This window comes from Rousettus aegyptiacus, unplaced genomic scaffold (genome assembly GCF_014176215.1).
Source record: "Rousettus aegyptiacus isolate mRouAeg1 unplaced genomic scaffold, mRouAeg1.p scaffold_m13_p_3, whole genome shotgun sequence".
Taxonomy (NCBI): Eukaryota; Metazoa; Chordata; class Mammalia; order Chiroptera; family Pteropodidae; genus Rousettus; species Rousettus aegyptiacus.
Genome location: NW_023416306.1, coordinates 117,158,266 through 117,183,745, shown reverse-complemented (window position 1 = coordinate 117,183,745; position 25,480 = coordinate 117,158,266). Strand labels below are relative to the sequence as shown.

The 25,480-nt window shown below is 42.8% G+C and overlaps 2 protein-coding genes across 7 annotated transcripts in view; one reads left to right on the top strand and one right to left on the bottom strand.

The window, feature by feature from the left end:
- Positions 1-25,480, top strand: part of FRMD5 (FERM domain containing 5) — a 247,329-nt gene that overhangs the window by 178,498 nt on the left and 43,351 nt on the right. The window lies entirely within an intron of this gene.
- WDR76 (WD repeat domain 76) overlaps positions 4,519-25,480 on the bottom strand; it is a 117,515-nt gene continuing 96,553 nt past the window's right edge. For all 3 annotated transcript variants that reach the window (XR_004949984.1, XR_004949983.1, XR_004949985.1), the window contains one exon: positions 4,519-8,259. The gene's annotated coding sequence lies outside the window, so the exon portion shown is untranslated. The remainder of the gene's footprint in view (positions 8,260-25,480) is intronic.

The window sequence follows — 25,480 nt, the reverse complement described above, 5'->3', positions numbered from 1 at the left end:
TAGCATACTACCTAGCACATACAAGATACTCAAAAAATATCTGTTAAATGAATGAGGGTTAATTATTTTATATCATTTATCTCATTTAATCTCACATATATATACAGATATATGTATCTTCGTGATAAACATAAATAAACTAAAACTTAGAGAAGTTAAATAATTTATCCAATGTCACACAGTAAGCATGGCAGCCATGATTCCATACTAATCTGATTACGAAGTCTATACTTAATACAACACATCTACCTAGACGTACAAAGACACACACACACACACGCTATCTTTGAGTTCACTATCTTTTCAGATTATCACTGTTTCAGACTACTTCATTGCCTTTATTGTACTCTCATCAGATTTACTCTATATTCATTTGATCTCATTTCAAGATATTTCCTATACCAGACCCAGTTGTATTAGAAACACCTCACTTTCTCTGATAAGTGTTCTCATTATTCACAGAGCAACTTAAATTATATGATCTACAAAATATCTTCCCTGAATATTTGGTATTTTCCCCGGCCTGTAACATACTGAACTTTTTGTTTTTTTTCATTCATTCCATGTTTATTATTCCCCCTCCCAATTCACTATCCTGTTATTTTCATGTCTTCAAAATTTTAGAATTATAGTTTAAAAACTAGAAGGAACCTTAGCAATCACCTAATCCAAACTCCAAATAAGATTTGTCCAACTTCGCTTATACCACACCCTTGAGAGATGAAGGTGGTGCCTCTACTTAGTTACTTCCATGGAGGTTGGGGGTGGGGGGACACTCACTATGCCCAAGTTGACTTGGGAGGATGCCCGAGAGGTACTGTGAGAGGTCCCAGCATAGATGTAGGGAGAAAATAATTCATGTCTGATATTCATGGAGCACTCACCATGGCCAAGGCATTATTGCCAGGCCTGGGGATGATTAAACAACGAGTGGGACACAGTTCCTACCCTGAAGGAATGTAATAATTATTCCTTGTAGGGGAATGAGCCTACTGCACAAATGTCTGTTTAAAAAAAAAAAAAAAAAAAAGACAGTTGTCTACGGCCATGCCACCCTGAACAAGCCCGATCCTGTCTGATTTCAAAAGCTAAGCAGGGTCAGGCCCGGTTAGTACTTGAATGGGAGACAACCTAGGAAGACTAGGTGCAGTAGGCATAAAAAAATTTAAAAAACAAATAAATAAGGAATTGTAAACTGACAAAGTTCTTGGAATCTGCGAGGTCAACCAAGGGTTGCCTCACCTAAAACAAACAAACAAACAAGCAACCATGAGTTTAGAGACAAATGTTTTTGAGCCTTTAAAGAAAGGAAATATAGATAATTGGGAGGAATCTGAAAAGATTTCATGAAGAAAGATAAATTTCATCTTAGGCCTTACAGGGTGTTGGGAGCAGTCTTATTCAAGGGCATGGACTTTCATCCCCTATTAGACAAGCTGTTTCATCCAGTCAAGAGAAGGTGGATGTGGTAAGTGCCAAGCTCTGTACAAAGAGATGCTACAGAAATGCTAAGGAAAATGTCATAGTTGTTGTTCAGATAGGACACACCAGGATGAGTCAATTCCCCTTCCCCACATGGATTATCACCTACACGTTTTGGGATGACGTTGGGGTGAGTAAAAGCCCCGTTTATCTTTGCTGAGTCATTCTTATGCCTACTTTTTAATATTACTCATGTTACTTTGACCCCAAATTCTCATTTGTCCTCACTCAACCCCTGTATTTGGGGTAGGGAAACACATACAGCCAACCGAATAACGTGTGGTCTGTAAACATAACCTTTGAATCGTTGTCTCTCACAGATCCTTGTGGGCCAGGAACAGTGCTGAGTTCACTGATTAGCTTGCCCATCTGCTTTGGGCTTCAGCCTCCAGGAGGCCTCCATCTCCTGGGTAATCATACAGACAGGGGTGTCTCTGGCCCAGAAGAATGCCCTGGATCACAGTCAGTGCGGGTTCTGCGCCAGTCCCCAGTGACAGCCTGAGAGCAGGAAGATGAGAAGTGCACAAACTGAATAGCCCTTTTCCTGATGGTGTTTAATTGAATCTGGGCACTGACAAGGCTTGGCTAAGTAGCTTTCTTCCCATCACGTGCAGCTTGGCCAGCTCTGCCAAATTTCTTCCGTGACGATCATTCCACTCAGGTAGCATGGAACTTTTTCATGGAATAAATCCTTGAGTAAGGATCAAAAAAACCCTGAGAACTGGTTTTACCTGTGCCATAAACTTTTGCAAGTCACTTAACATCTTTGGTTAGCTTTTCTTCATTTGTAAATTAGGAAGAACGCCCATCCTGCTGGATCTCTGTGCATTTTTTATGAAACTGTAAAATTACATAAAAGCTGAGAATGCCTTTTGAAGGGTTAAAAATGTGCTGAGTATTATTATTACTAGAGTTTTACTATTAATATATCTAAGTGCAAATAATATCACCCATGGAAGTAACAAATGAAAGATACTATGTGGAAACTTGCTAAGCAGTCTTTCTGTTAACACAAGGAGTGTAAATTGTAGTAAGGTGTAAGATATTGTTGTTATCCTCAGGGGAAGCTGGAGATAAAATGTGAGGGAAGTGAGTGTGAAGGGCAGGTGTGTAAAGAGCAAAGAAGGCTCTACATGGCTTGGTGAGCAGCATGGTATCTGGTGTTCAGCAGTGAAGTCGGCTGTATAGAACAAAGTAATCTGCAGTGTGAACCACAAGAATAGGGTTCTCCATTTGTGTTTCCTATTGCTGTCTGACCAAGCCTGTCATTGTCGGTCTTCTTTGGTTGTGGAGCAGGAGCAACACTTGCTTCCTAATTCTGCCTCCTCACCCTGCCCACCTCTGCCAGCAAGGACTTTGTGAGGCAGTGGCCCTCTCCCCCGCTCCATACTCTGTCAGGTTCTATGGACTTCTGCTTCCCCGAGAATACTCTGAGAACTCGTTAGCAGATATCAAGACTGGGCTTGAACTGAATTCCTTTGTCTCTTGATTGAATTCCTTCACTGGGCAGGCCTGGTGGGCAAGTCCTTGGGCTGCGGTCTTGGATTTCATACTGGCCCTCATGTCTGCTCTGGGCTTCCACCTCTCACAGTCTGAAGCAGAACTGCAAGTAGAGAAGAAAGTCATGCTTAGACCCAGTATGGAAAAGGAAAGCCTCAGTGGAACTTTTCAAGGTCCAGCCCTTAAAAAGTTCCCCAGCCGTAGGGGTCATAGGCCCATTTCCTAATTTAGATAATTTCCCAAGACCAGGTTCAATCTCTTTTTCAGCAGCACTTTTTCTCTTTATTCAGCTTTCTGCTGACCTACAGTTTTCCTCAAGGAAGCAGACAAACTATTTTTCAACTTCATCCCCCTCTTCTGCTCACACCCCTTCCCTGATGGATTGTCCCAGAGTTCCAACAAAGCTGATTTCAGTAGCCTCTGGGCAAGGTGGCACACTGGCCACACAACGTCCCTTTGACCATCCTGACGAAAGAGGACCCAGCTTAGAAGATGCAGGCTCCCTTTCTTTTCATAGAATGTTTTCTTGAGAGATTTTAGAAAAGTGCAGTCTTCATCCCTGAAAGCTATTCTGCAGTGCTGAAGCCTCAGTCACCCAAGCGTTCCTTCTGCATGATGGCTGCGCTCCCAGACTCTCCAAAATGCAGCAGTGCACTGAGAGAGACAGTCTGCTGAGGTGTTATTGGTTTGCAATACCCTGATAAGGAGATTTCATTCCCTCTTTGCTGGCAGAGTTATATAGAGTAATTACATAAGTACTGCTGTGGCACTGGGCGGAATCTCATTAAAAACTGTATAAAGAACAATTGAGTTATGGTAGAGAATATTCATTTTATTCCAGTTGACTATAATCCGTATAATAGAGCATTAGCTTGAGCATAAATGCTAGTGTTTCTCTGGCTTCCTGATACAATGTATTTGGAATATATATTTAGTGCAGCATTTGCTTATGTGGGGCATGATAAAAAGTCAGTATGGGGCAGCTCCAGATTTTCCCACCTCATGAGAAAGCTGCTTGCTATGCTGAGCAGATTGTTGTTTGATCTTACTCCTCCTGGGACAGCCACTTGGCCAGCTTGGATGGGACACTCTATGGCAGTTTGAACACATGGCAGCTCTGAAGCACGCATGCATGCACACTAGAAGAATATTCCCATTAGTAGTTCAGCCTTCCACCCAATATGGGAGAGAGGCCTGGTTAAAATAGAATTTATCATGGGTTATTGTTCTTTTATTTTCAAAGAGATAATGAGCAAGCCCTTTTTCAGTATAAGGATCTTTTTGGTTGATGGCATGTAAATTATCTCTTCAGCCATACTGAATATCATTCACCACAACAAACAAGAGCCATTCTAAATAGCTTGTTGATGTGGCAGCCTAATTCTCAAAAGCATTGAGAAACAATTATATCTAATATATTTATACTACCTTAGTGTGTCTAAGGTGCTTTTACACACATTATGGCATCTGGTGTGTGGAGAATTCAATAACCTATGCTTAATTATTTGGAGCACAAACCGTTTAATACTCGAAGTCTAAGAGCACCAGGAATTATTTTATTTATAAATATTTTTATTACAAAAAAAATCACATCACAAACATTTAGAAACTAGAGAAAAGCCCTCTTAACCTCTGCACCTTAATATACTAATATTATTTGGTCTTATTTCCTTCTAGTCTTTTTCTTTATGCATTCTTATACATATAATCATAATGCTAACAGTTTTGAAGGCATTTTCCTCTATAGATTTCCTGAACACCCCACCTGAATTTTATCTGGTCTCATACCTTGTTTAAAAGGAATAAATCAAGATTAATCAACCTCTGTTTATGTGAAGGACATTATAGTGAAGATTATATATCCCATTGTTGAAAGTCAGTGTCACTTTGCCCGTGATCGAAGTGCCAAAAAGATGGCGAGGGGAGCATTCATTCCGTTAAATACCCAGTTTCTGTCTCTGGTTATTAAAACAGCTGAGCAAGTCAGCTGGAGAAAACCATTTGAGAATCTTAAGATTGCTGTTGCTGGTAAGCATGTCCCAGCTGTGCCTTGTTGTTCAAGATCCTTTATCATCTCAGGATGCCAAGTCCCAAGCTGGGCTCACTCTGGGGACTCAGATCTATCAAATGGGAGTGTTTGGCCTCTGCCTGCATCAGTTAGGAGCTGTGGGTGAAACTGAGGTTAAGAGACTCAGCTAATGTCTCTCTTAATGTGACCTTGCCCAGAGGGGAGAGAGAGAGTGTGTGTGTATGTGTCCAGTCATGCCTGAGACAGCTGAGAGGGGGGCACAGGTTTGTCATCTCCAGGGACCTGTCATCAGCTTTCATCCTAGCATAGCTCAAGCACGAGTGTTCATCTGTGTGAATGCATGTTTTAAAGGATGGAGCCAATTACCTCCCCAGACTAGGACCTGCTTCCTTTGTTCCTGAGAATAGGAGTGGATTTAGGATTTCATCAAAGGAAGCACATGTCCCTCACTAGTCACGTTTTCCCTCCGCTTTCCCCACTCCAGCATCCTCATTCTGCAAAAGCATGTTGAGCACACAGGCATCTAGACCAGAGATCTGAATGGGCTCCTTTAGAGGCTGCACCAACTGCTGGGCCCTCATGTGGGAGAGTTGAGCCCCCCTGAGTGGTGGGCCTGTATTTGTAATCAGAACCCGAAGTATAAGAACCTCCTAGCCTTCCTGCCGACCAAGAGGAAGAAGGAAGCAGTTAGAGAAATTGAGGCATACTTGTGTTGAGTAGCACACCCATCATGATGACCAAGACAAGTTCCAGAACCCCTGGCTGCCTGACAAGTGCCCCTACCCCGCAAGCCATAGAGTCTCCATGCAGTATGCAAATGTATTCTTTTCTTCTTTCATCCTTTTTTTTTTTCAAGTAAGCAGAGTTCTCTAGAGTGCACTTACTCTCCAAATATGTACACGGCAGGATATGAGAGATCACTTATGTCTGTAATGGATGCCTTGTGTCCAAGGTATTTTCCTGCGTATTGTGCTATTCAACTTAGGACTCCTAATGCATGATTAATGTGTGTTTAAACAGTCATTGCCTAATCAGACTGCTTCACCTTTGGGACACTAGTGAGTACACAAAGCAGACTTACAGAAAACATCACTGGCATGTGTGGAATAATCCAACAACTCTAGCCTTGTACAAGGAGTGAACATTACGAAGCTCATGTAGTACCCATCTACTCCTGTGGTTTCCTCTGAGCAGCCCATGACTTCTCAGGTTTTAGAAACTGGTTCCAGTCTCAGTATTCAGTATGTGCTCAGTATGTGTTGAGCATCTATCAGCAAAGCTCCATGAGTTCCAGAAAGGGGAATTGTTTGTGGGCCCTACCTGAAGGGAGCTTACAGTCTAGTAGGAAATAGAATATGTTTATGAATAGTTATCGCACTGGATGAAAAGTTAAGAGAGCCATAAGACTTGTTTAGAAGAGGGATGGAAAGTCCATTCTGGAGAGGGACTCATGTGGACAGTGAGTAGACTACAGTGGACAGGCTGAGCGGAAGGCAGGGAGTAAGGAGCTTGCAGGCGTTGTCAGGAGCCTTATGGGGGGATTTGCAAGGCGTTCCTTTCTGAGTCATCCACTCAGGCACTGAAGTGGTAAGCTCAGGTGCCTGTGGTGCCCCATCTGTGAACCTCATTGAGTTCTTTCCCTGTGGTTTTGCCTACTGACCAGTGGAGCCCTGTACCCAACTTGCTGCTGCGTTTGGCCTATACGACTTGAAAAAGAAGTGTCCCAAGAGGAGGTAGCCAAATTCTGGATTTTTATTCACACAAAAAAATTTGATTTGAACCTAATGATCTATGGACAGATGACAAATAAGAAAGAGAAATTAGGTAGCCGACCCTAAGATTTTTGGTTATTTTTGCTTCATCCCATTTGCAACCCTTGAAGGTCCTTAGGAAGAAATGCATGTGACTCATTACAGAGTCTGAACCCATAAAGTGGGTCATGCCTGAAAAATGTATGAGGACTCTTGCTCTGAGGGATGTTAGTGAGGGGACAATGTCGGGCCTTTTCCGAGAATTCTTAGAACTGGTTGCATATAAATGGAGCCTGGAAAAAGTGGGAACTTGGCTTGAAGATATCTTCTATGTATATAGAGAGTATTGGTATGTATGCGTGTGTGTGTATTTATACATACTTTGAAAAAAATTACACCCTCTTCAGGGAAACTGCTTTAGAAGTTAGGTTCATCATTGCTGCATGATTTAATCACCAAATTGCTGAAATGTTTTCCTCGGGAACTAATTGACATACAGTAGAAATTTTAATAGAATGAAGTGAATATGTCAAAAATTCAAACATTTTTAATTCTTTAACTTATTTGTATTTGAATTTGGAAGAAAGGATAGCTTCAAGTAGCTTTTTATCCCCTTACCTAAAAATAATCATGGATGTCAGAGGTGACCACCGAAGAGGACTCAGGACTTCTACCACAAATTTACAGGCAGCAGCCAGGTGTTAGAGGGCAGCATACTTTCAACTCTTTTATCCTGGTAACTTGGTTGTATTTGGTTATTTTAGAAAATGCCATATGGCACAGCGATTATGTATTCAGAGTCTATAGTTAAACTGCCTGCGTCCGGTTCCCAGTTCAGTCACTTTAACTGTGTGATAATAAGCAAGTTGCCTACCTTCTCTGTGTTAAATGACTATAATAAACTCATGTAACAGATGGGAAAACTCAGTTAACGGATGAGAAAACTATTATCATAGTACCCATTTTATAAGTTGCTGTGAAAATTGAAGAATACATGTGAAATGCTTAACACAGTGCCTGATGCATAGTTAGCCCTTAGTATTAGCTTTTCTTTCTTCTTCCCTCCCCACCCCTCATATCTGGCATCTCCACCCATGGGAGAATTAAGCCCAAGGATAGCTATTTAAAAACCGTCAGCTTGGCCACTTCTTAGCTTTTGCTAACAGCTGAGGTAAAAGATTTTTAGTGCTAGGAGTGTTTGAAATGTGGTAAAGTTTGAGTTATCTCTTACTTTTCATGTGTTCTAGCTGCCTCTGCCTCAGTAGCAGGAAAATCGATCAAAACTTAAAACTTTTCCAATACTCTGTGCTCTGTGTCAGGCACGACGTGCGGCTGTGCTTTCCCCCTGGTCGTGACGTTTCTCCTCAGTTCTCTCTCTGCCTTTCCGAGTCACTCTGTCAGTGATCCGACTCTCTTGTTCCCTTGCCTCCTTCTCCATCTTCCTTCGTCGTTCATGCTTCTTTTTGTTTTTCATGCCTTGCTATTCCTTGGAAGCACCTTAAAAACAGGGATCCTAAAAATCACCATTTTTAAAATGAAAGAAAATTTTAAATTTCAAATGGATTTTCTCTTGTAAAGCTTCCTGTAAGACAATACCTAAGCTCTTACAGGAAGACAGTTTGAACTGTCAATTTTCGCCTAACTCAAAGTTATCAGCATGATATTGAGATCATAGCTTCTAAATATATGGAATTCGGAACACAGTACAAATAGAAATTTTTGTAGTCATGCATGACTTTTTTTTTGTAATCTGCCAATAATGTATTTCCTGGCTAATATTCCTTATACCATTAGATCCAAGGTAAAATATCCAGTATCCATCCCTGTGCAAATGTTTGTTAAAATGAATCATTCAAGACATTTGTGCCAGGAAATTTAGATTTTAAAGGCTATTATACAATGAAACAGAAGTAACTTAAGTACCAGTATTCATTAAATTCTACTAAAATGATAACTTTGAAAACAGTCACTTCTACGGATATGGGAAAGGTTTGCTCTTTTTGCTTTTGGAAAGAGAAATTGACAAGGTGTTTGGAAATTTAAAAGCTTTTTAGCTTCTAAGTAAACCAAGAGAAGTAGTTTATTGTTTGAAATAGTGTCATCCAGTGATTTAAAGACTGAAATTACCATGAGGCTTCCAAAATATATGCTTTGATTAGCTTTAGGAAATAAATTAACTAAATCATCATTATCTGTCTTTCAAAATGAGCTGAGAGTGTTTGAGGAACAGAGAGGAGGCCATGTGACCACTATGTGGGGAGCGAGGGCAAAGAAGAGAACAAGCTGAGTCTGAGACCCCCTTCTGTCCTGGAGCCCACCTGCCCCATCTGGCAGGACTCTTGCTTTAAACTTTTTTCCTCAACCACCCCAGTCCTCAGATCTTCCCTCCTGACCATAAGGCAACCCAACCTCTATTCTCCTCTTCTCCCCACAAGACTCTCAGACATGTCTTTTCATGCTTTCTGTTGCATTTTACATTAATATTTTAGAGATATCCCAAAGCCTGTGTGCTGGGGTGGAAAGAAAATTAACAGTGGCTCTGAGCCCAAAGTTCATCATCTGAAAAACAAAGGGGATTAGAAATAATGCATGTAAATAAAGTGCCTGACACGTAGTTAGCTCCGACTCAGCTGTCCTGAGACACATCCCTTTCCTTCCTGTTATTTTCACATGTATCTGAATATGTAACTGCGACAGGGGAAACTATTAAATTATAAGTATTTATAATCATGCTGCACACTCTCACACACACACACAAATACTACACCACGCTGTGTGGTAAAGAATCCTGCAGTTGAATATCTCAACTATTCTGTATTTGTTGTAATGAGCGGAGAACTGGATAGAGTTGCAAATTTGAAGCATTCAAGAGCTTTGCCTGCAACACACACACACACACACACACACACGTGTGTACACATACATATAAAGAGAGCACGAGAGAGAAACAGACAGGATGAGAACAGGGGGCTGGATGAGACTGGAAGAGGGAGACCTGAGAGAGGAGGAGAGATCTGGGTAGCTGCCAGAGGAAGTGACGCTTTGGGGAAGGTGTTTCAAAAATAATTTGGGGGAAAGTTTTGCTCTGCCATGCTGCGTATCCCTTCCTCCATATCCCTGAGAAATTTCACAAAGGCCGTGCTACCCTTCGGTATGTTTGCAGTTGCATGCCTGTGGTTGTGAGTGTATGCAGTTGACTGTGATTTCTTGTGTCAGGTGTCCTCACAGTGGGCACAGAATGGGAGTATGGCAGCATCAAAGGGCTCAGGCTCCAGTACCCTCTTCATTCATACTAATGTGCAAAAGTAACAGGTAAGCACAGGTTCATATTTTTAAAAAACTATATTGAGACTTCCTGAGTGGTCGTTTAAAGTAGTTCCCCTCTGCTTACAACTGACTATGAAACTGGCTTATCTTTAATATTCTTATCTAGTTCTTTGAGTTCAGGAAAACGTTTTATTTAAAAAACTGGCATCAAAATTTTTAGTGAAGGAGGTTTCTGCTTCCTATAATGGCCAGGTACTTCCTATTGAACCAACTCTTCACAGCATTAACAACTCTAAATGACAAAATATAAAAAACACCCATCTCACACCACAGGAGCATGATTCAGAAGCAGGTAGAAACTGAAGGAAGGCCTACTCTTATGAGAAGGACATAGTATTGGGTGGGCTTCCCATTCTCTTATGGCTTTTAGTTTGAGGGTACATCCCATTTGGTGTCAAATAAGGCAGTTAAAACTCACAGAAGCCCACAGTTTCTATCAAACCCACAGAGGTCAGAGTTTGAGACAATCACAGCAGCTGGGAAGTGAGGGAGGAAATTTCAAAAAGGACAGAGGCAGACAAGGGATCCCCAAATTCTATGCATAAATTTTGTCCAGGTCTCTGGTTGACCCTTAACTATACGTGCTTGGGACAGACTCCATAGCGCCCAGGTAAGCCTGAAAGAAGCAAGACTTTTGAACAATGTTTAAATCTTTTCCAAGTAACATTTCCTTTTTAAAATGATGAAAATAAATTCTTGATTCAGGGTCATGGATGACCTATCCCAGCAGCTCAAGGTGCAAGGCAGGAACCAACCCTGGACAGGACACTCTTCCATTGCGGGGCACCCTCAAACTCACCCACACTCACTTAGACTAGGGCAATTTAGACATGCCAGTTAACCTCACATGCACATCTTAGAATGTGGGAGGAAGCCAGAGTACCCAGAGAAACCCATGTAGGGAGTACCTGCAAACTCCACAGAGACAGTGGTCCTGGCTAGGAATCAATTTTTTTTCTCATCAACATTATAATGAAATGACATTATTTGATGACATTCTGTATAGGAAAACATTAAATAACACAGACTACATTCGATGTCAAAAGGACGGCCATATACGTAGAGGGACTTTTGCTCTCAAAGAGAGGTACAGTCATTTCCTAGGACTGCTACAACAAGTTATTATCAACTGAGTGGCTTGAAACAACAGAATTTATTTTCTCAAGTTCTGGAAGTTTGAAATCAAAGTTTCAGCAGGCCATGCTCTCTCTGAAGGCTCTAAAGAACCCTTCCTTGCCTTGTCCTAGTTTCCAGTGGTTACTGGCAACCCTCAGCATTCCTCGACTTGTGACTATGTCACTCCAGTCCCTGCCTCCATCTTCATATAGCTCTTCTTTTTTGTGTGTGTGTGTGTCTTTCTCCACTCGGCCTTCTTATATGGTCAGTGTTGACTGGAATTAGAGCCCACCATAATCCAGGATGACATCATCTTAACTAATTACATCTGCAAACACCTTGTTTCCAAACAAGGTCATGTTTTGATCTTCCAGGTGGACGTGAATTTTAGGAGGACACTGACCCAGTACAGAGGTAAATAAAAAGTATCATGAAATATCCAGAACTTCAAGTTCTGGGTCTAATTAATCCTTAAATAGTAAAGTATTCTCTATCTTATCTTTCATTATTCATGAAAGTGTATTATGTATTATGATTATGAATACCTAATTACTCATGACTCATTTATATTTTGACTTTCGTATTTATTGCCATTGAAAGCAACACAAATTTTATTTCATTATAAATTTTTAAAATTAAGACTTCACTAAGTAATCCTAGCCTCCTCCCGTACCTTACCTCCCTTTCCATTGTTCCAAATGAGTAAGGTTAAATAAATTTGGGGGAGAATAGGGGTTACAAAGCCCTTAACAAAATCTGTCTTCTAAAGCAAAGCCATTCCATTAAGCATACCTAAATTTAGGTTGTCAAAGCCCCATAGACTTTGAAAAGTAAGTTGTTAAAGCTGGTAATGAGTTTCAGTGTTGCTGCATTTGGAAATGTCTACATCACAGCAGTAGCCGTTATACTAGATTTCTCTAGAAGAGGAGGCAGATCTGAACGAATCGTGTCTTTGAAGCTGTCATTTCAGATATTAGTTGGAATTCTATATTCTTGACCTTCATAAATTCTTAAGTTATAAATTCCTAGCAACTGTAATTTGTAAAAAGCATATGGACAAATCCCCTAATGACAGAGATGATTAATGTAAAATATTTAATTCAACTCAGAAGGACCAAAGATAAAACACCCTATACCAGCAATCCAGGCTTTTTCTAACAATATACTTGAGTTAGGGAAAACACAAATGAAGCTTTTGAGATTAACTTAAAGTGAAAACATTTGCAGCTGTCATGGCTGATTTGACAATAAATATGAGCACCAGCAATTCTCTCAATATATTTTTTGAGTCAGGATCTTAGAGTTGAAAAAATATTGCCCCCCAAGTTCCCGCCGTTGGGATAAATCTTTAGATGTATTTCCTGTGCCCGGAATTGACTCTGCTCTGCATAAAAGTGATCACTAATATACACACAACTCAAAGTTAGTGCTGAGCCCCAGCTGCTGGGTCTATAGGAGCATCTCCATAGTTTTTTGGGGGCACAATTGGTTCCAGTTATGCCAGCCAGTCTGGGAAAAGGGCACTTGGAATGGGATTTGTGAGGTATACTTTCCTGCTTTTATTTTTACAGCTTTTATTCAGTCAAGATTCATTTCTTGAATACCCACTATGTTTCAAGGATTAGGCATAAGAAAAGAAATAAGACAAGGGCCCTGTCCCACCTACCTTATCTCCACTGAAAACTAGTCGATAATTCCAACAAATTGAGAGGGAGGATATGCCTGGAATGCCATTGAAGCTCAGAGGAGGGCTTCTGTACATGTCTCTAATTATACAAGCATGATTTCTGTGCTTTGATAACTGAATTCAACCGTAGTACCAACAAGAAAGAAATGTATTCTAGCAAACAGTTTTTTAAAAGATTAGATTTGCCAAAACAGTGTGCTCTAAAAATAAATCAGTGTAATGACCGATCTAAGAAACTGTAATTATTTCCTTAATTAATTTACTAGTCAGAGCCTTAAAAGAATTAATGACCCATTTACCAAAGTCATCGTGGTAACTCTCAATTTAAAGATAGCTTTCAATCTATTCTCCCAGCCTTCTCACTGAATTGAAATTGTGGAGATTGTCCCCCATTCCTACTTCTTATTTATCCTACTTCAAATTGGTCATTTAAACACTTTATTCTGCCACCTAAATATTTCTTTAATTCATAACATTTTATCCTCATTGCCATTATCTTAGTTTGAGTGCCCATAAGAGCTCACTTGGACTGTTACAATGATTTCCAACTGGCCTCCCTTACCATCTTCCATTCCTCCTCCAACAACACGAAATCTATTCAAGTCTTATTCCCACTTAAAATCTTGTCGTCCCTTGCCATCACCTACAAAATAAAGTCTTCAGCATGCCATACACGGCCATTCACACCATCTGGCCCTTGTTTGCCTCTCCATATTGATCTCCTACAGCAGACCTCTTTGTACCAGGCAGTTAGTTGAAATTCCTAGAACGTGCCCTGCTCTGCACATGTCCTTGCCTCTGCTGTTCGCCCACTCCTTAGGCCATCAAACTTCTATGCATCCTTCAAGACTCAATTTGTAAATCACTTCCCTTGTGAGCTCTTTCTCATAGTCTCATTCCATCAGACTATCCCTGTACGTTATACATACCTCTGTTGTGATATATGCCATCCCACTGTGATTTGTTAGAGATTCTTTCCTACCCAAAAGTAAGGTTCACTTCTAGTTAATGGAAAATTGAGAGGATCATCTCATCACTCTTCATCTCTAATGTCTCCCTGGGCCAGTAGAGTAGCATAAAGAATGCTTCCTTGAAGTCCAGGGAGGACTTGAATACACTGAGGAGGCTGCTCTGGGCCTATTCTGTCGACTGTGCCGCTCACACGGGCTGATGTCACATGCTGTTCTAAGTAAGCATGTGATGAATTGAAAAGAGCACTCCGGAGAACAACATACAAGACACTCTACCTGAAGAGACAGACCCACAGGGACAAATAAACTTGTCAATGTTGTATCATTTTGCTGAGGCAGCAACTTTTCTTTTCATGAGCCAATGACTTCCTCTGGCCTACACATGCCATGTTGAAGATTAGGACTATCTGGAGTGTACAAAGGAAAAACAAGATTGATAACAGCCTTTGGGGGTACAGAAAGAGTACATATGACCTCTCATGTTACACCTAGCTCCTGCTTCAGCTCTCCAATGTGGGGAGGTTGGAATTGGTTATCAAATGATCTCTAATCTCCAGGATATAGAAATTTAGAAATGCCTGATGCCCAAAAGTCTAAAGGAAAAAAGTGAGAAGAAATCTGGCCTTAAATGCTGCTCATTTCTTATTGATCATCTTCAAATATTTTTTACTAAGTTACTGGTTTCCTGTTAGGTTTTAAGGATGTCCCTTTTATGTACCCTCTGGAGAAGCCCAGCATCTGGACTTTTTTCCAACAGGAGTGATTTTCTGTTTGAAGCAGGCCAATAGTGCTCAGGTTGAAGAGATCCAAAGAATTCAGAAAGGAATTCAAGCAATAGGCTTAGCTACACATTTAGCTATATAGTCAGAGGATTGTAAGTCCAACCTAAGGCTGCATAGAAGGATGGAGCTGTAGGGTTGCTTCTGCAGGGACCATATGAGAAAAATCAAAAGATTTTAGTTTAGCATAATGGAAAGAGTGTGAACTTTGGGGCAAAGCAATCCTGGGTTTGAGTCCCACATACTAGGTATATGGTCTTAGACGTCATTTAACTCAAGCCTTAGTTTCCTTTTTTGTAAAATGAGGTTAATAGAAATGTTTTTATGGACTTGTTAGCATTAGAGATAATGCTTGTATGGCTGTAGAATGCTTTGCACATGGCAGGCTCTTAAGAAATGGTAGTTATTATTTTGAGTTTCTGTTGAGAGTCATGCAATGGTATCTAATGTCCCACTCAATCCTCCGGGGAGTGCCATCAGCAGTGGTCTATATCCAGTAACTGCTTGAGGCAGGGCTGTAAAAGTCCTGGCTCAGCTTGAAACAACCCTGAAGGACCATTTGAGCTACAAAGCTCCCCATGGTTCAGCCGGGTTGATGGTAGGCCTGCATCACAGCTCAGCTTCTCCCTCTGCCCATTACAGCTTTCTTCCACTCCTTCCCATAGGCATCGATTCCAAGCGCACTCCTTAAAAACATCTTGCATGCTAACCTCCATCCCAGAGTCCACTTCCAGAGGAACCTGAGCTGTGACAAGTGATAACGCAGGTCTCCATTCCTGTGTTAATAATTATCCATTGATCCAAGGTCCTGAAGCCCAGAGAATACCTTGTGGCACTTTGGCCAGGTGTGAGAAAATACTTTAGAAAGACAGTCAAAGCATCAGAAAAACTATAAGGGAAAAAAAGGAAATCCCTAGAGACATGTAGAATCTGCCTATAGGAAGGTATTTGATAATTTCCAGAAGTTAAAAACATCCTAAATCTTATTCCACATGAGCCCAAGAACATGGAAATGTCTTCCAACATCAACTCCCTAAAAAGAACTTGGCTATGAGATTCATGTCAATGTAATTAAGCAGATGTAATGATTAGTCTTTTCCAGTATTGAACTTTTAATTCCCTTTTCAATGGCAAGGACCCAGCTAAAGACCTTCCTGGAAGCAGAGCCAATATTTTCCTTCCTCGTGACTGTGTGTGGGTGGCCTAACCAGTTATTTTGTAGCTGGGCTGTACTACAGGCACCTTTCTGGTGCCCAGTGACATTAAGGCTGGGAACTCCTGTCCCACTCAAGGACAGCAAACTGGATAGAAGGTAATACCTGGGAGACCAATCCCAAAATAAATTTCTAGGGTTAACTTAGACTCTACTTTGGATAGGACTCCATCTCCAGGAACGGCCTTATCCCAGCATGATTCTTCTCTGTTCTTTCCTACACTGATCTCACTGGATATTAGGAGTTGAAGACCCAGGTAAGATTAGCTATTGCTAATTGTCAGCTATTAGCCTGGCCATGTCATTTAGTAGTTAATGAACAGATACTTCCTGAGCATGTGCAAGGCTCATGTGCACCTTGAGGACCAACACCAGATACCACGCTTCCATCTCCCCAGATAACGGGAAGTGGACATGAACATGGGAGAGGCAGCAGCAGGACAGTTACGTGGTACAGATGCTGAGTGCCATGAGACTAGAGGAAAGAAGCAGGCTTTTCCTAAGTCACTTTTTCAGATGTCTGTAAATCCCATCTTGACGTAGCCCTGAGAATGCACAAGTAATGCCTTGTCTGAGGGAGGCCCCAGGGAGACATACAGTTGACCCTTGAACAACACAGGTTTAAACTCTGAGTCCTCTTATACACAGATTTTCTTTCCAATAAATACAATTTGCCCTTCATATCTGCATGTTTCATATCTGTGGATTCAACCAACCACAGATCAAAAACATTATTTTCGCATACCCAACTGCCAATTTCCAACTGCAGATCAAAAATACTGTTTTCACAGTTGGTTGCATCCACAGATGCAACTGTAGAGTCAAAAGGTATATGTGGATTTTCAACAGGTAGTTGGTGATATTAGCACCCCTAACCCCTGCGTTGTCAAGGGTCAACTGTATATTGAGTGTTTTTCCAAATAGTTTGTCATCCATTTTTTGACCTTCAAGTAACACAATCAAGTTAGCACCAGATGTGCACGATTTTTTCAGTGGTGACATCTCGACTAGTGTTGCTGTGCAGCCCTCAGGGGACTCTTGGTCTCAGTATTGGTGGCCTTGCTGTACAAAGCACAGAGATGACAGGGGTGTTCCAGAGGCCTCAGGGGCACTGCTGGCCTCAAGGCTCTTTCCTCTCCTGCACTCACCCCATCCTCCTCAGGCTGAAGAGCTGCTGGAAGAGCACTGAAACACTTGCAGGGGTCTTGCCCTTCGCTCTCCATCACACTGCAAGGCCTAGACCATGGTTTAATCTGATGCCCGAGGGGTCCAGTCATCCCTGCCCCACCCCCAGTGTACATTAGGTGATACGTCGCCAAGCTCCCAAATTATTTATAGACCAAGAGGCTTCTGCTGCTGCTCAGCCACTAAAGTATTACATCCCAGAAAACCCTGAGGAAACTAACAAGTTCAGGGACCCAAGGGCAGTCACCGTTAGCTTTTACCTCCACCCAAGTTCAGAGGCTCTGCCTCCAAAACAAGTTTAAGATAGTGCAGGATGAGGTGAAGGGACACTTTATCAGCTTTTTTCCCATCTCTGTGATTCCCTATCCCTTCTTTATTGAATGATTGAAGAGTTCTCAATCTTACATATGTATATAGAACCCATCCCCACCCCACCCAGAATATCACCCCTAAGGCCCTCCCATATAGAAATTCAGGAGCCCAGGTTGTAGCCTAGGAAACCGAGGACCTGGGGAGGACGTGGGAGGTAGAGCCTCAGGATCCATTCTGAGAAGATCCAGAACCGTACTCACTGTACGAGGCTGGAGGCGTGCACTGGATGATCTAACAGGAATTTTCCATCGCTCACAGTGAAATGTAAAATGACCAGACTCGTAGCAGGATAACAGTTTTACATAATGGTCTTCACTCTCTCAGGCCTGCTAGAGCAGTTTCCAGACTTGAATGAATTGTTTAGTTACTCTTTCTATTTACTTTGAGCAGTGGCCCTGAGTTTCTAAAATTAATTAAACTGGCACTAAATGTCTTAATAAACATCAACCTTGTAAAACTACCTAATTACCCTTAAGAAAAAAAAAAAAACCTTTGTCATCATTTAAGAGAATGATTACTCTGGTCAACTAAAAACAGACTCAGAAACTTTGGGCATGCAAGGGGATGTGAGATGAGTTACACAGAGGGAACCTGAGGCTCAGAGAGGGAAATGAGTTGCCCAACAGCTCTCAGTCAGAATTTGCCCTTCCTTACTTCACTCACTTCCCTCCTTCCCCAAAATCCCTGCTCAAAGCTGAGGACAGACTTGCCTCTCTGGAATGACATCCTCGGGGCGCATATTCTATACCCATCTACTTCCCAGCCTGTGATGGAGGGATAGTTGGATCCTCTCCCAGGAAAGAGAGGAAGGAAAAGGCATCATGGCCACCAAGATGAAACTCTGGCTGAGAAGCTCAAAGAGCACAGGGAGGAGGCAGTAGCAGGCAGAGGTCTGGGGCAGCTCCCAGCCCATCTCCTAGATGAGAGTCCCTAGAGGTCAGGAGAGAAAATGTCCTGGAATAGACTCCCTGCCACTGGCAGGAGGACTGAGGTAAGAAGGGAGCTCCTTCTCTGAAGTAGGTTTGATGAGAATTACCAAGCTTCACTTTCTGATGATCTAGTTCATGGCAAAAGTGCAGTGAGTTTTTGAGCTATTTAGCCATGGAAAGTAAATGATAATTGGGGACTTGAACTTTCCAGCCAGGATTAGGCAGTTTCCCACTGTCATGAAAGGCAGAATTTGAAAACCTGGCAGGATGAAGCAGACTTTCTCTGTGGTATTTAACTCATAAGCCTAGTGTTCTGAAGCTGGTATACATGGTATGTGAAAACGTGAGAGCTGAATAAAAGTGAAAATTATGCTGACAGAGCTGGATTGCAGTGGAGTTCAAATATCCATTTTTCCTCCCCCTTAGTCTTTGCTCTAAGAGCTGATAGTGACCAACAGGTGCCGGAGAAGGGTTGATCTAGTCTATTGATCCCCAGACCATCAGTATCACCTTGGAACTTGTTAGAAATACAGATTGCCAGGCCCCACCCCGCATCCACTGAACCAGAAATTCTAGGAGAGGGGTCCAGCATTCTGGGTTTGAGCAACTTTCCAGGTGATTCTGATGCAGGCTCAAGTTTGATAGCCTGGTCCAAAGCATAGTGTGGTTCTGAATTTGTTGTTTATTAAGGAAACTCTACCTTTTTTTCAGTTACAGTTGACATTCAATATTATTTTATATTAATTTCAGATGTGTAGCATAGTGGTTAGACATTTATATAATTTATGAAGTGATCCCTCCTTCCCGAGTGTTAGGAGGATGTCAAGAGTATATTATAAGAAGCTCTGTCTTTGTCTCTGTGTTGCTGAGTAGAAGCTGCCAGGCCTCTTGAGGGGTTTGGGATGATGATATATATTTGATATTTTCTGCCCTTCCTCCAACCTCCTCTGGGAAAAATTACCTTGGGATATGAAGAAGATGCCAATCTGTTCTTTGAGAGCTATGTAGGGCAGATTTCCAAAATGGTGGCCATACCCATAAGCTTGGGGCCATAGCACAGGTGAACTTATACCAAGGCTCACCCAAGTGTTCTTGTCTGGGGAAAACTAACTCTATTCCATGAGTGCATAATCTCATTGCTGAGGTCTTGTCATGTTCAAGTCCATTCAGCCTAAAGGAAGAGCTCACAGGAGGCCGAGGAAGTTGGTAGAAAAAAATACACAGGATTTTTATGTATCTTGTGTCTCTTGTTTTGGGCCTCACAATAATCCTTTGAGATGCAGTATTGGTCTTGTTTTATAGATAAGGAAATGGAAGTTCAGATGGATTAAGGTCTGTCACCTTAATCTATGTCTGCTCAGGTCTGAAATCACAAGCTAAGATATGGCAGATCAGGGCTTTGACTCCAACCCTGGTGCTCATCCTCAATGCCTTCACCTTCCCAGAGCCCTTCCCCTCTCTGCTCTCTTTGCCTCCACCTCAACTTCAAGGGGACATGAGTGACCTAACAGGATAGTTGAAAAGGAGATTGCACCAGGGCTGTAAAATTCTGGCCTATTTCATTAGCGGGATGTGTCCAGCTCAGAATTCCTCACATTTGTTGGTACTGGCCAGCAAACAGCCTTCTGCTGAGAAGGAGAGAAATTGGGAGAATAGCTCCAGGGTTATGAGAAAAAATAAGGATGCTGAGCTTGCCATATTTCTCCTGACCAAGGCCACTCCTTACAACCCCAGATTTGCCAAATAACATGTGCATTTGCCCTTTGCAAAAAAATGGGGGAGGAGTATAATGATTTGGGGGCGAGGAGATGTCTACCCAAAATTCTGGACTTCACAAGTTTTCTGAAGTACATTGTATAAAAGGCATAGTCATACGAGAGTGTCTGTGTCTGTGAGAGAGAGGGAGTATGCACTTTTCACAAATATAAAGTAATGAGTTTGTTCCTAACAAGCCTGGCTGAGTTTTCAGTATTCTGCAGCTGCTACATGACTAGTCCACTGAGATATTTAGCACTGGCTGGAAAAATACAATCAAAATATATTCAATCAATAGCAAGAAACAGCAATGGCTTCTGAGAGTAACCTTACTGTAAAAGTGGTCTCACCATGGGAAATAGAGACAAGTTCGCTTTTCTTCAAGCCCAGCTCAGGTTTTTTTTTGTCTTTCCAGACACTCCACCAGATACAAGGTATCCACATAGGAATGAGGACACCTCAGCTGTGAAGCATCATCATTGCTATCTCAATAAGTCTAGCCCTCTCATTAGCCCTGCTCTTATACGCTATATAGCAGCAGGTTTGAAGGTTCTGCTCAGAGGGTCTTAATTGCCCTTGTTGAGTCTGGTTTGGACCATCTGTGCTGACAGAACACTTGGTCCTCCCTCCCATGACATTTACTTGCACACAGTGACCTCCATGTTCCAGATTGGATGTGTTTTCCCCACCCCACGAGCATATCCTCTGCATGCCATACCATGTAGTGATGAGCTAAGCCAGTTCTCTGACCTGAGCAAGGACTGCCAGCAGGGCTCCCTGAGGCACCATGCCTGGCATCTGAACCTACAGATATCTATTTGCATCATGAAAATCACCCTGACTCCCTCCATTTGCATGTAGAATGGCAGGGATTGGTGCAAGAAGTTGCTGCAGTTAATTAAGGATTAGGTGAGGCTGCAGGAGTCTGTTCCTCTCACATTCTGAACTGTGACTTCCTTCCACCAGGGCCAGGCCTCTACCCCAGAAGCCATATGGCTACCTGGCCCCACAGCAGCTTCCTGGTGCTACAGCCTAGATACCAAGTATCTGCACAGGCCCCATCCTTCCTAGCCTAACAGTGCGTTCTGGAGTCCCTCTCCTCTGAGAGTAGGAAACAGAACACTCCTGGGCAGGGCTCAGCTATGGCCCTGCTGCATTTGGGGGGACCCGCTACAGAAGACAATACAGCCGCAATTCAGCCTGGAATGAACTTCCGCATCTTCCCCCAGAGTGAGCTGGCTGCTTTTAAGCTGCAGCCTCCGCAGTTCCAGGACAGATGTTGTTGGTTTAAGACGAAGCAAGAAAAGTGGGCTCCTGGGCCAGGAGCTTCGCAGGGGTTCCCTCCCTTCAAAGAAAATGTAAATTACCGTGGAAGGTGCTGAGGTTAAGAAATCTGGGACCCTGCTGTTAGTATTTATGCCCCTTATCCTCCCTTTGTCTCAGAAAGCAAGGCTGGGTGTCGTGTACAAACACAGAGGCAGAACTGCACCCCGGTAATTGATTCACGCTTTTTGTCTCAGCTTGCGTGTGCCATGGCCCTGAGAAGATGAGTAATGTGCCTGTTCCTCTGTGACATTAAAGTGCTTTTACATAGCATGCGCTCCTGAACCTGACAGACGTGAGCACACACATGCCCTTGGAGGACACTGATCAGGAAAGCGCAGAAGTCTGTAGCCTACCAGAAATTTAAAGTTAAGCTAGAATGGAGGCTGAGATGCCATCTCACCCCTGTAGCCTACTCCTCCTGTCAGGCCTCCGAGGACAACTTGTTTGGCTCTTGCCCTCTCCTCTAGGCGCCCCCATCCTGGCATGGCCTGTTTCCACCCCTGGACTCTTGTGCTTTTGGACTACCCACTGTCTCCTGCCCTCGGTCACACCTCTGCCTTCTCAGGGCCCATGAAACCATGGCCCAGGAGCTGAGAAAGTCGGGCTCGCTCTTGCCCTCTTCAGGACTCACGTCCTTTGCTCTTAAAATTGGTCTGCCTCACAGGTAAACCAGATTGAACAAGCTGAGGCCTAGTAAGTGAGGAGCTTTCTATAGGTTGAGCCGTCTGATCAGGATGCACCCTGCCAGAGCCCCTGGGATTGACACCATGATGGGTTCAAATAAAACTGTTCTTCTGCCTAAGGGTATTGATTATGAGGCAGAAAAAGCAATTAACCTTGACTAGTTTAGGTCACTGGCCCAAGCCAGCTTACTGCTTGCTGCCTCAGTCCCTTCTCTAAAGAACAGACAAAGCGCTGAGAACCAGAATCACGCGCTCCAGGGAAGAGCAAGAATCTGAATTCTCCCAACTGCAGAGTTTCAGAATGACTCGAAAGGGCTCACCAATCATTCTGTGCACCATATATAGGGGTTGCACTTATGTGCGGTGTTATTTTCATGTATGTGGGGGTACTATTGTGGTTCATAAAATACAAATTTTTTTTTTAGTGGATGCTCAATAAATTATTTTGGCCCAAGAATAACTTTGGGAATAGGAAAACCCCAGAGGTTCAGCTGGATTTGGGTGCTTTGTCTCAGCGCACTTGTCTTGAAGATGAACGTCCTCAGGCTTGGAGCCTTGACTTTGTGACTAAACAGTAATCACCTGTCAGCCCAAGTGCCTGTTCTTCCAGTATAATCAATGGCACAACATTCAGCACACGACACACGGATTAGCCTTAGCACGTGGGCAACTGCAGGCAAAAAGAAGGTAAACTCAACGGGCTTTGCCATCCAACCAAAAGAGAAGACTGGCTGCCACAGAATATTTCAGAAAGCCCCCCACGTAGGTCAGGGAGACCACAGAGAAGAAATTCTAGGACACTGCTGGCATCTGGAAGTACAGGGGGACCCACAAGGCCAAGAAGTTTAAAACTCCTAAACTCCTGCCCCTGCCAACAGCTTGTGTTAGAGAGCCACCATAATGAATGTGACTTCTCCACCGAAAGCTGCCTCAGGCCACTCCATCAGCCACAGACGTGAGTACTCCAAGAGAGGGGCAGGTTGCAACCCCCTGAGGAAGGTGCCACAGCAGTGCTCCAGGTCGATCCTGCCACTGTGTCTCTGCTGGGAATTTAAACTTTTGGAATCCTGCCATAAAGAGAAGCTCTGTTCCCACCTCTCTTCCCATTCCCCTCACCGTCCACCCTCCAGCCTTGCAGACACAACAAAAAATGACGCTTCTCTTCATTAGTCTACACAAGAGCCGTTTAGCTTACAACCTCGCATCTACCACTGGTAAATGGGAATCTGAGGGAACCACAACTTCATGGTGGGGAGCAGCCTTTTCACCAGATACTGAGAAATAACGAGAAAAAGATCTTTTTTTTTAATTATTGATATAGGGACTATGTCCTTTTTTCAGCCTACCTGAAGAGAAAAGCCATGCTTCCTTTTTCTTATGAAATGGGAGAACTCAGATTGGAGCTACTGAATTTAAGGTTCTTACCAGCTAAGAACCTTACAAGAGTATTTGAGCTGCCAGCCGATGAGGATAACTTGTTTTTATGGAAGACATAATTCTTATGAAGAGTCCATGTGATTCCTATCACAGAAGCACCTTGTCCCCCACAGATACCCCAGGCTCCTGCTAATGTGGTTGTTTTATGTATGGAAGTGAACTTTTTCAGCCATTAAAACTCACCCCATCTGATCACAGAGTAGTAGCCAGCTTGATTCAAAGTAAAATTTGTAGAGAAAAGCTATTCACAATGTGCAACTGTCTCTTAGTATCCCATTTCAGTTGCTCTGAGAAGGATAATAGCACAGGACATGCTGCTTCAGGTAGAGTTAAACATAGTTCCTTTGCTCCCAAAAGAACCTTAAAAATAAGTGTGAGCTCTTCCCACACTCTGGAGCATCAGTAAGGAAATAGTGTACAGCCTCCACCCAAAAAGACAGTTATTGATGGTGTTCTTTGAAAGATCTGGTTTGTGGCCCACCGCCCAGAAGTCCCAGTGTGATTCCTGGCCAGTCTCTCTGTCCTGAAAGTAGCTCTTTCTGGTGAGAGACCAAAGACGGGGAGAATGGGGTCCGTGGCCTTGGGATTATGTTGTGAGAGGGCGTGTGGGGCCAGCAGAAGAGGAGGATGCCACCACCTTCCTTAGTTGAGCTGTCCGTGCACTCATCCTCCCAATCCTCTGAGGATAAGCTTCTTAAGATATTTGCTGAGAGATTTGATATCCTGCCCTAGTTCTCCTAGAATAGTATAGGGTGAGCCAGCAGAAGGGGAAGAGGGGACATGTAAACCTTTCATGGAACAGGGCCAGACCCATCTGTAATTACCCATGGCCGTGGGCCTTGGCACAGGTGAGATACTTTGGATCTTATAAGACAACCTCTATTTGGATGCCGAATTAGGCACAGACCCATTAGAGGTGATTATTTCAGCTGCGGAGACCACTGGGGACAGGCCCAGAGATCGATATCCTGCAGAGCTCCAGATGTTCTGACAGTTTCCTGCAAGTCATTCTCTTCCCAGCTCATCCCACATACCCAGGCAGGTCCCTGAAGGAGACGGTTATGGGTTTAGAAATGGCCTAATTTCCTCATGTTTAGTGAAACCTTTTAGCTTACCCTCTACCTTCTATTCATTCAGTCATTCATTTATTCAACAAATAATTATTGAGGACCTACTTGCCATATGCCAGGCCTTATGCTAAGTTTTAGGGGAGGGCTCTTGCCCTCCTGAAAATTATAGCCTGGAAAGAGAACAGATGACACATAAATAAGTAAGCAAATCAACAAGATAATTACAGATTACTATCAATGCTATAAATGAAATAAACAGGATAAATAAGATAGAAAGTATCAGGGAGGGGCTGTTCTCCAGGGTAGAACCTCTCTGCAAAGAGGACATTGGAGCTGAGACCTCAAGACAGAAGGAGGGGCCGTGGGAAGAGCTGGAGGAGGAGCATGCCAGGCAGAGGGAATACGAAGATCCAGAGGCAGAAACGCCTTGGAGCATTCAGGAACAGAGAGGCCGTGGACGGACAGCAGTGAGGAGAACAATTTGGGATGAGTTCAAAGAAGAGGCAGGACACAGGTCGTGTAGGGCCTTGGAGGCCATGATCAGAGTTTAAATTTTATTCTGAGATCAAGAGGAAGCCGCTGACAGTGTTAAGCAGGAGTGGTAACAATGAAAGATCACTGTGTGCTCACTGACACTTTGTTTGTAATAGCAGATTAGAAATAAACTCCTTCAAAATGAAGGTGGGTAAATAAATTTAGGTTCATTCTAGTGGTCTGCAGTTAAAAACAGTTAAAAACTATGTGGCTTATCTTTATGTACTACTATAGAAGGAGTCATAAGATAACCTAACTGAGGGGTGGGGCGGAATCCCAAGAAACAGAATAAAATACAACATATGCCACCAAAGTATTTTTAAAAGAGATGTAT